Source organism: Melospiza melodia, chromosome 3, assembly GCF_035770615.1.
Source record: "Melospiza melodia melodia isolate bMelMel2 chromosome 3, bMelMel2.pri, whole genome shotgun sequence".
Classification (NCBI taxonomy): domain Eukaryota; kingdom Metazoa; phylum Chordata; class Aves; order Passeriformes; family Passerellidae; genus Melospiza; species Melospiza melodia.
Window position 1 is genome coordinate 1,124,728 of NC_086196.1, and position 9,817 is coordinate 1,134,544.

Genomic DNA, 9,817 nt, shown 5'->3' on the forward strand with positions numbered 1-9,817 from the left:
ATTTCTCCAGCCAAAAAGCAGAGAGAAATCCCACAGTTATTAAAGCCAATAAATCAGAGCTTGAGAGATCTTGTGCATGGAATTGGAGAGCGCTTGCATTTTTCTGCCCTCAGAGCTTTAAGGAAGGTTTTTTTCCTCCTTTACCTCATCCACCTTGGGTATCTTAAAAGCAGAAAGGCACCCCTGGGACCTGGAGGGCTCTATGAGATGTAATTACGGAACCTTACTTTTAAAGGTTTAAAAGTGCATCTTTATGGGCTCATGCAGTCCCAGTAACAGTAACAGTGGTTTATGTGTTTGATTGACATAAAACATGCCTCGACATTAAACGTTTGCTTGACATCCAGGAACACGGGACCCCGTTCATGGTCTCTGCCTTGCTTTTGCATCCCCGGCCAAGGACCACCCCGCAGCTGTCCCGCACCCCTGTGGATGCCACCACAGACCCCCCCCCTAAAGGCAGGCACTCCCAAAAAAGTGGGAACTGACCCTTCCCACATCCTCTGCTCTCACCATCAGATCAAGAGAAAATGTAAACATCCAAAGAAGCCACAGTGGTTTAGAGGCCATCTTTATGAGTGATGCTGTAACTCTGTGTTAGTAAACAGGAACTTTCTGCAGCTTCTCTTCTGACACCTGTCCCTGAGATTTAATCACAACAAATATCAGCATCAATTGTTTTTTGCAGACCCTAAATCTGTGACAATTTAGAAAAAACAAAAAAATCTGTATTTCTACAAAACATAAACTCCTTTTTAAACCTGAGTACAAGTTTTGATTAGCCTGTGTTGTGCTTTTTGTCTTTTCTTAGATGAAAGCAAATTTTGTGGCATATAAAAAGCTAGTATCTAAATTATGACGAGGCTGTGTCCCCCAGAAATACAAACCTAGGCAACTTATCTCATCCAACCAGACGATGAAAAGAAACCAAACAACCAGCTGAAAGACTCCGCTTCAAATGTTTATTATCAGAATTTCAAATCTAAAAGATGGCAGTGGCAAAAAAGTGCAGATCAAAAATTACCAGTGGAAATTGGAAACAAACTGCAAATAATAAATCAGATTAGGGGGAAAAAAAAGTCAGTCTGTCTGCAGATAATTCACAAGCGAAAAAAGTTCATTACAAATGACTTGCCCTGCTGCAAATTTTTAGTAGCACGTGTATACAGTACATCATAAAACTTCTACACTTGACATTTTTTAAAAGAATGCCATTACTGACTGGAACTTCAGTTGGCAGCTGGAAACTTGCCAGAAAGCAGACTCTGAGTCTGTATCAGATGGGGGGAATTCAGAAATTTCAGGAGGCAGGGAGGATATGCTCCTGCAAGAGCAACAGTTTTAGCAAAAAAAAAAAAACACTCAAAAAGTTCACAAAATTAAAATGTAGTGCCTACATTGGACTTTTTTTTTGAAAAGAAACCTAAACCCATGATTCTAGAGCATACATAAGTACAAGTCCTAGTATTTAGAAATGGGAAAAATGTGTCAACTTTTAAAAAATTTAATTTAGCATAGTTTTCAGCATTGCCTCAACACCTTTCCTCAGAAAGATTTGACTTTTTATTTCATAGGTGAAGGGGGCATACTGGAAAATTTCAGACCAAAGTGCCCAAACTGAAAGAAAATCTTCACAAATTAAAGCAGGGAATTGCAATGGAAATGCAGTCATTATATCAGCAAACTGTCTTGTACTTCAGCTAAGCAGAAGCCTAAGAAAATGGAAGGGAAATAATAGTCTGGTTTTGTAGTGCTTTGATTTCCCTTATTTCTCTCCTCCTCCATTTGTTTGCATGGTGGACTGGGGGCAAGGGAGGTTTGGGTTTTTTTCTTTATGGTAACATCTAAACATACGGGTCTATGTACCAGCCCAAAGCAATGTCTTCCTGAAACACTTATCAGCAATCTTTTCCTGTGTTTCTTTGCATGTAGCACAGAAGGGTAGTTTTATTATATACCCCAAAGTTTCTCTGTTCATTCTTCTGCTTTATTGAATTTTTTTTTCCAGGTAGCTAGTTTAATAATTACTTACTCCACAACTATTTTTTCTCTCTGCTCCCTATGCCAATATGAAGACCTCTGGGCAAACAATTTGCCTCTGGACTTTGTTGTCCTTTTTCTTGTGCTTTTCCTGCTGCAGCGGACTGGCTAGAAGGGATGAAAGCTGTCTGGGCAATATCTTTAAGCAGCCAAGAGCTGTCTATCACAACTAGGCTCCATTTACCACAGCCATGTGTGCTTGTGCACAGTTTACAGTTGTGGTTTTTTGGAGGGGATTGTGGCACACTTTTATAGGCTGCTCAAGATGTCCATTTGTGTGCAAGTGCATCTATCTATACAGAAGTGTATATATTGCATAGAAAATTCTTGTGTGCCTTTTAATTTAATTTTACATCCTGGAATTAAGCTTACTTTAAAAGATAAAAAAAGGGCACATCAATTTACAATTTACTGCTTTACACTATTTTTTCCCCTTTTCTATTTTTTTCTCAAATTACTCTTCTATTATCCTCTTACTCAGACCCCCAGCCTCAGGATGTTTTTTCTTCTTCCCTTTTCACTTTCTTCTTGCCTTACGTTATCTTCCTCTGCTTTCTCTTTCTCTTTCTCTTTCTCTTTCTCTTTCTCTTTCTCTTTCTCTTTCTCTTTCTCTTTCTCTTTCTCTTTCTCTTTCTCTTTTTCTCTTTCTCTCTTTCTCTTTCTCTTTCTCTTTCTCTTTCTCTTTCTCTTTCTCTTTCTCTTTCTCTTTCTCTTTCTCTTTCTCTTTCTCTTTCTCTTTCTCTTTCTCTTTCTCTTTCTCTTTCTCTTTCTCTTTCTTTCTCTTTCTCTTTTTCTCTCTTTTTCCTTTTCACCTTGCCTTTTCTGTATTATACAATTTTTCCTTTGGCTCCTTTAGTGCTCAGCCCTCTTACTGTCAGTTCCTTATATATCCATCTTTTCTCTGCTGTTCCTGCACCTACTCCTTTCTATCTAACACATGACTGCTGAGGTATCTCCTCTTCACATGGAGACACTGTTTGCTCCCTTCCTTGAGATTTTATGCTTATATGTACCTAGATGCTCACATTGTCAGTAAGAACACACATTAAGATATTGTTTTAGGAGAACACTAACATCATGATCAGAAAAGGACACTTAACTAATTATTTTCAAAATCTGATTTGTTTAGCTTTTTTAAATGTCCCCAGAATTTTGGTACGTACCATTTTTACAAATGTGCATGAAGGCTTTGTTTAAATTCCAGCATAGGAATTTTGAGGATTTTTTTTTTTGGTAAATATTTATTGCGAAAAAACTAAAAAATAAAAACAAACCCCAAAACCAAAACAAAACCAACCAACAAACAAAAACCTCACACACAAAAAAAAACCCCCAAACCAAAACAACCAACCAACAAAACTCAAAAAACCCCAACCAAACCGAAAAACTCCCAAAAACCAAAAAAACCCCAAACCCTGAGTCTCAGTCTAGTAGCAAAACTACCTGAGCATGGCTTCTTGGTTGTACCAAGCCAAATGCAGCAGCTCTTCATGGAAAAATTCTGTATGCCCTTCCTAGGAACATGCACTAAGGTCTAAGTAAATCAGCTGCAATGTCCATTGGAAAATCTGCCAAGAACTTGCAAACAGACGATCAGACACACTCTTAGTGTGGTTTCTGGGTACCAGGTTACCTTTGATTTCAGTATACTTAAGGTTATGTCACCTCAGTGAACCCCTTGGGAACTTTTCACCAGAAAAGCCAGTCTTGGCGCAGGCAGATTTGTTCTGATCTTCTTATCAGGGCAGAGGGAAGATCTCAGAGCAGCAAACTGCAGCATTGGCTTACTGCAGCCCAAACATCCACAGCTCTTCCACCCTAGAAGAAGCCTGAATGTCCCCAGGAGGCCAGTGAATGTAGGAAGAGCAGTGCAACTATTCAAAATCAGAATTTAGCTCCAAGGAGCTGATTCTGCAAACGCTTTAGCACATGTACAGCTTTTCTTTTCGAGAAACCTCAAAGAGAGCCGGCAAGTGTTGCTCCATGCAAGTCAAGTCAGTCATATGGCAAAGTGTTTATGGGATTTGGATCTAAATTTTGAAATCATTTCAGGACCCTAAAAAGCAGTCGCTAGATAATTGTAAATTCCCTGGGTTTTTTTTTCTTTTCCAGCAGGAAACAAATGCACCGCACTGTTGTGCTGCAGTTGAATCCACTGCCTGGAGTCCCAGAGCAGTCTGGGTTCCCCTCCAGTGTTTGAGGTCAGGGAATGCCAGGCAGCCCTCAAGTGCAGGACAGCCATGGGCTCACAAATGATGCAGGAGAGGCCACTGTCCCCTTCCCTGGCAGCCTGTGTTCATTCCCAGAAGATCACAAAGCAAAGCCAAGGTGGGTCAGATTTTTCTGAGGCAAGCTGAGGAGTGGAGAGCTTGGCTCAGGAAGTGGGATGGTCAGAGACTGAGCTGTTTGGGCCACCAACAAGGACAGAGGCTGCGGGAGGTCAGAGCTGGTGCCTGCTGATCAACAAAGGGAAGGGGTTATGATTATGATCATGGGGATCACCAGGACAGTAATGCCGGGCTGGGCTGCCACACCAGCCAGATAAAATGGCACAGAGACATCAGGAATGCGGCCAGCAGCAGTTTTAGTTCATTTACAGTAATTGCAAAGGGTGTAATAAGGTTGCCTCCGTGCATATATCCCACACAAGGCAGCTCTCCCTAGATAATTGTAAAAGGGAAAGCAAACTTAATGGCAATTAGCTTTTCTCCACTTTGTTTTGCACAAAAATTAGCGAGCATTTTGAAGCTTTTGATTTTTTGTCTGCTCCATGGCAGCAAGCTGGGAGAGTCAGGTGAGTTTCCAGGTGGCTCACCCCAGAAGGTGTACTTCTCTCTGCTTGTTTTAGGACACAGCAACTTTTAAAGCTCTCCTGAGACAATTTACTTCTGCCTTGACTTTATGTGCATGTCGTTTCATCATCTGAGGCCTCGTTTCATACATACGTTTATAATATGGGTTTCATTTCAATAAGCTGGGAAAGCAATAAATTTAAAGCTGACTAACAGTTGTTTTATGTGGCTGCCAACCTGCCAAGTAGCATTCTTAATTATTGCCAGGAAACTAAGTGTTTTGCAGCCATGTGTTTTACATTTGAGTGTAGTATGTCTTGTCAGCCCTCTCCACTGGACTGATGGATAGGCCAGTAATTTTTGTATGCAGAGAGGCCTGGGATGGTGGGTGGTTTCTTTGTCATCAGGTAGGGATATCAACAAAGCATGATGGACGGGAATATCCCAAGTGGTCTCCTAAAAAACTTGTCGCAGCAAAGCTGGAAGGATGGGGTTAAATCTGAGCCCAGAACTGTAGCATTTTTTCTGTACAAGACTATAGGGCAACTACTTATTAAAGTTGTCAGCAAAAAAAAAAAAAAGGCATAAGCATATTATAAATTATAGATGTTAGAATAAGATGGATGACTGTTTTGTTCCTTCTGTGCAGGATAGGGTGAGATGCTGCTACAAGCAGGCTCCCCTTTTCTTTTCCCCAGACTAAATTCATTATTTTTGCACCAAAACAAGCAATGGTTGCATGGCTTGTTTTCTGCAGTCTGTGTTTAGGCTCCAAGATGTTGGCCCATGTTTTGGAAATTAGCCAGTAAAAGGAGGACAGAAAATGAATACTAAAAAAGGAAGCACTGACCCAAACAGCCTTGTTGCATTTATTCTGCTCTCCAGAATGCTTTGAAGTCTAAAGACAAACTTGACTGAGTAAGTTCAGTGCCTCCAGACCCTCAATTTGCACAACCAACACTAGTTTTTGTTGATTGTCATCATTGACCCTAGAAGGACTGCAAAGGCTGTATTTTTTGTTTTGTTGATAATGTAAGTCTTGAGCAATTTTTTAATAATGGGATAAACATAAACACACTGTTAGGAAACAATTTTTTGTGTTCAGTTCGTTTTTTATTCTTTAATAGGTCACATGCGTGAGACAAATCCCAATTAAAGAAAGGCTCATCTCATGAGCATCTTGGGCAATGCTGCAGGATATTGTTCCTCTTGCACACACGTACCTAATTTTAGAATGGTTCCCATTTTTCTCTGGTGTTGCAGAAAATCCTAACAGTGTTTACTGCTTTTTCTTTTCTTCAAGTATTCTGTTGTTTTGTTAAGGAGGGATTAATTAGTGAATCATTATTCCCACTTTGGCATGTGAAAATCTGGAGTGTGCTTTTATCCATTTCCCAAGAGTGCACATTGGCACTATAGCAGAGGATGTGGAAGAAGTGTTTTTCAAAGAAGCAGATGTAGCAGTTTTGGGAGCATCTGTACTGGTGTGTTTGTCTGAGGGATTCCTACTAACAATTTCCCCTTTAGCCAGACAGTGCCGATGTGCTTCTCACAGGTGAGACCTGCCTTTTTGGAAAAAACACTCTCTAAGGAAAATTATCATTAAAGTCTTGTGGCATTTCTATTCATTATTGCCATTTTGGAGTCATTCTCTGTTGCTTCTCAAATAAATCAATTTCTTCTGGTTTCATATGCCTCTTTGGATCTCTGGGCTACATTTTTCCAAGGAGGTTTTGAGTAGGGCAGAAGCTGAACACAAACAGCATAAAATTACACTCACACTAAAGTCCATAGCAAACTCACACTGACTTCAGTCAGGTCAAATCTATTCATAGGAAGTGAAAGTTTACCTTGGCATTACTTAGAGAATCTGAGATACATCTTTTTGAAGTCCATCAGTTCTCCAAGGGTGCAGTTATGCAGTTAGCCTACTTACCCCAGATTTGCTCAGGGTACTTTGCAGAGAGACTCCATACTGAGGTGCAGACCCCAGAGGACACTGGGAGCCAGTGAAGAGTGACCAGAGGCTGTGGTGATGAGGTTGTTGGTGGCCAGAGGACAGGACCTCACACAGGACCCAAATAGCAAGGCATGTGCAAAGAGAAAATGTCCTCCTCTCGCTGATCAGCAAGGTGAAGTCTGAGTTTCATTTTGACCCTGTGCTGACCTAACTCTGCTGCTATTTATATCACTAACTAAATCTGGGACTCTGAAAATGTCACCTTAACCTTTCAAAACTGGCACACAGGTTTTTATATCACTATTTGCCCCCCATGGTCACTTACAAGAAAGTGCGGGCTGTGACCGCTGCAGAGCAGGCCAACATAGGGGAACTGCTGCCAGGGTTGCTTTACTCACTAAGCCAAATGAAAATCAGGTACAATATGACAGTAAACAAGAGGATGCTGACCATGCTCTGAAAGCATGGCCTAATTCTGATTCTGGAAGCTGCAATGGGGCAGCTCTGTGTTATTTAAAGTCATTTAAATATGCTCTGAATGACCAAGTCACTGGAGACACTGCTAGCATCCTGCCTTCTCCTCTCTTCTGTTTAGGGAGAACCATTCAATGAGCTCATGGTGTATCAAGGCATCTCAAGGAGGAAGAGTGAAGACAAGACCCTGTGTTGCTGTCTGCTGTCTGAAGACAGACCGGGTGCCCCAGCGGCCACCACAGAGCACAGACTCTGCTTGAAGGGAGTGGAGGGATTGACTTCTTCCTTAAGCAGCAGTTATCTTGGTATTTCAGAGTTACCCCAGATTATGACAAAGCAAACAGAAAATCCATTTCCACTTGCATAAAGAAAGCATATCTGAAATTATTCCCATGTGTGCGGTGCTGCTGCATGACATTAAGTGCAGCAGCCAAACCAGTAACAGTTAAATCCCGCAGATCCCCATAAAAATGCTCAGTACACAAATACACAGTAAATGAAATGACTGAATTAGAAGCAGAGATAAGTGAAGGACAACAATTTGCTGCTCTGTGTTTAATATCATTGCCAGAGAGCTGAGGCACTTTCAGATTAAGGGGATTTTTGCACATTTTCCCCAGTAAAATTTTTGGCAACTGCTGACTACCTTTTTCTGTCTTGCTGCGCCATTAACAGCACAGGCTCTTCTCTTCAGTGGCATGTCCCTTGGCTAACTTCCCAATTAAATATAGACATTCATTTATGTTTAAAGTTCAATTTTTACCACTTCTGCTCATAGAGAAATCCATCTGGCCTCAGTGGTGTGTGGGTGAAATCCAGTGGCAGTGAAATCTCCTGATGATGTCCTCACTGACTGAAGCTTTATAGCTATGGAGGGCAGAGCAGTCTGGCCCACCTGAGCGCCCTGAGATCAGCTTTGCTGCTCTGTCCCACCATGAACTGTAAAAACATGCAAGTGTGTTTAATAAAATGCCTTGTTATACTTCAACTTATTCCAGATTGAGCTGTTGAAGATATCAGCAAAAGAGCTAAATGATTTATTATCACTTCTCTTGTATTCTGGACAAAAAAATAACAGGTCGGTGCTTAAAACAAAGTTTCTGTTATTTTCCCTGCTCCACCCCACCTTCCCAAACTCTCCCTTCAGAATCTGAGCCTATGGTTTCTCTAAGATGGATAGATCTTAGAGTCACCTTCTTCTGACAGAGGCAAACCTGGACTATCCCTGAGCACCACCACACTTCAGTGGGCCAGTTCCATCCACGGGGCACATAATGCACCATATAGTGAAAGCAAATGTAGATTGTACCATACAAATGCCTATGAGGAACCATAGGCTTTTGAAGAAGTTACTTCTTTCATTATTATTGTGTGATTCAATTGTGGGTGTGAATTCTTAAAAGTAAAAGTAAAGATTAATTCTAAACCTGCATCTCTGCTTGGCCCTTCCCTTCCCTTCCCTTCCCTTCCCTTCCCTTCCCTTCCCTTCCCTTCCCTTCCCTTCCCTTCCCTTCCCTTCCCTTCCCTTCCCTTCCCTTCCCTTCCCTTCCCTTCCCTTCCCTTCCCTTCCCTTCCCTTCCCTTCCCTTCCCTTCCCTTCCCTTCCCTTCCCTTCCCTTCCCTTCCCTTCCCTTCCCTTCCCTTCCCTTCCCTTCCCTTCCCTTCCCTTCCCTTTTCCATGAGCCATTGCACATTCACCAGGGACTAGACCACGTAACCATGTCCACGCTGCCTTGTAACCTTATCTTTCCTCCCACCCTTTGAAAATAGCAACAGAAGAGGTGAAAGCCTTCAAAACGAGCACAGAAAAAAGCAGGAGAGGATATCTGAAGAGAGAAGCCTCTCCCCTGTGGAGACGGGGAACTGACGTGCCTGTGATGTGGCTTTCAACATGTCAGTGCCACAGGAGCACTAGACAGGTCTGCCGTGTTGCAGTCCTCACGTAGCAAAGGCAAACTTGTTTTTAATAGACAACACATTGGAAATATAGCCCTGATTAAATCTCTCTGTTCTCTTTCCTTTTCCCTTCCCCTGTGGCTACCTTGCAATCAGTTTGGCAAATCTTAAGGATTACAGATGTAGCGCTAGAGTAAACACAAATATGGCACATTAGCTGTATAGGCTGCTTTGAAGATAAAGACTGACTTTAAATTCCACAATCCTGAGGGCTCTTGTCACCTTGAAATCTGATTTCAAAGCTCAACACCACTGAAATGTCTTGTTGAGAGTGATGACAGCAGGCAGCGAAGTGTACACTGTATTGTCACCACCTGTGATTGGTGGCAAAGTGCATACTTTGGCTACCACATACTGATTCCCTAGCTGTGGGCTGCCTGTAATAATGCAAACAATAACTGCTGGCTAATTTCAGCCCTCTAAGTGTGGTGATGAAGTATTACATAAACTCAGAAACCAAGAGAGTTAAGTGGATGGTGTCCATTTTCACTGTTTTCAAGGGGCACAGGGAATCTTTCCTGTGTCAGTATGTGGGAGAGAGAAAGAGGTGAACACGTTCCTCCAATAATGAGAAGCCAGCAATTAAGGAAAGACCA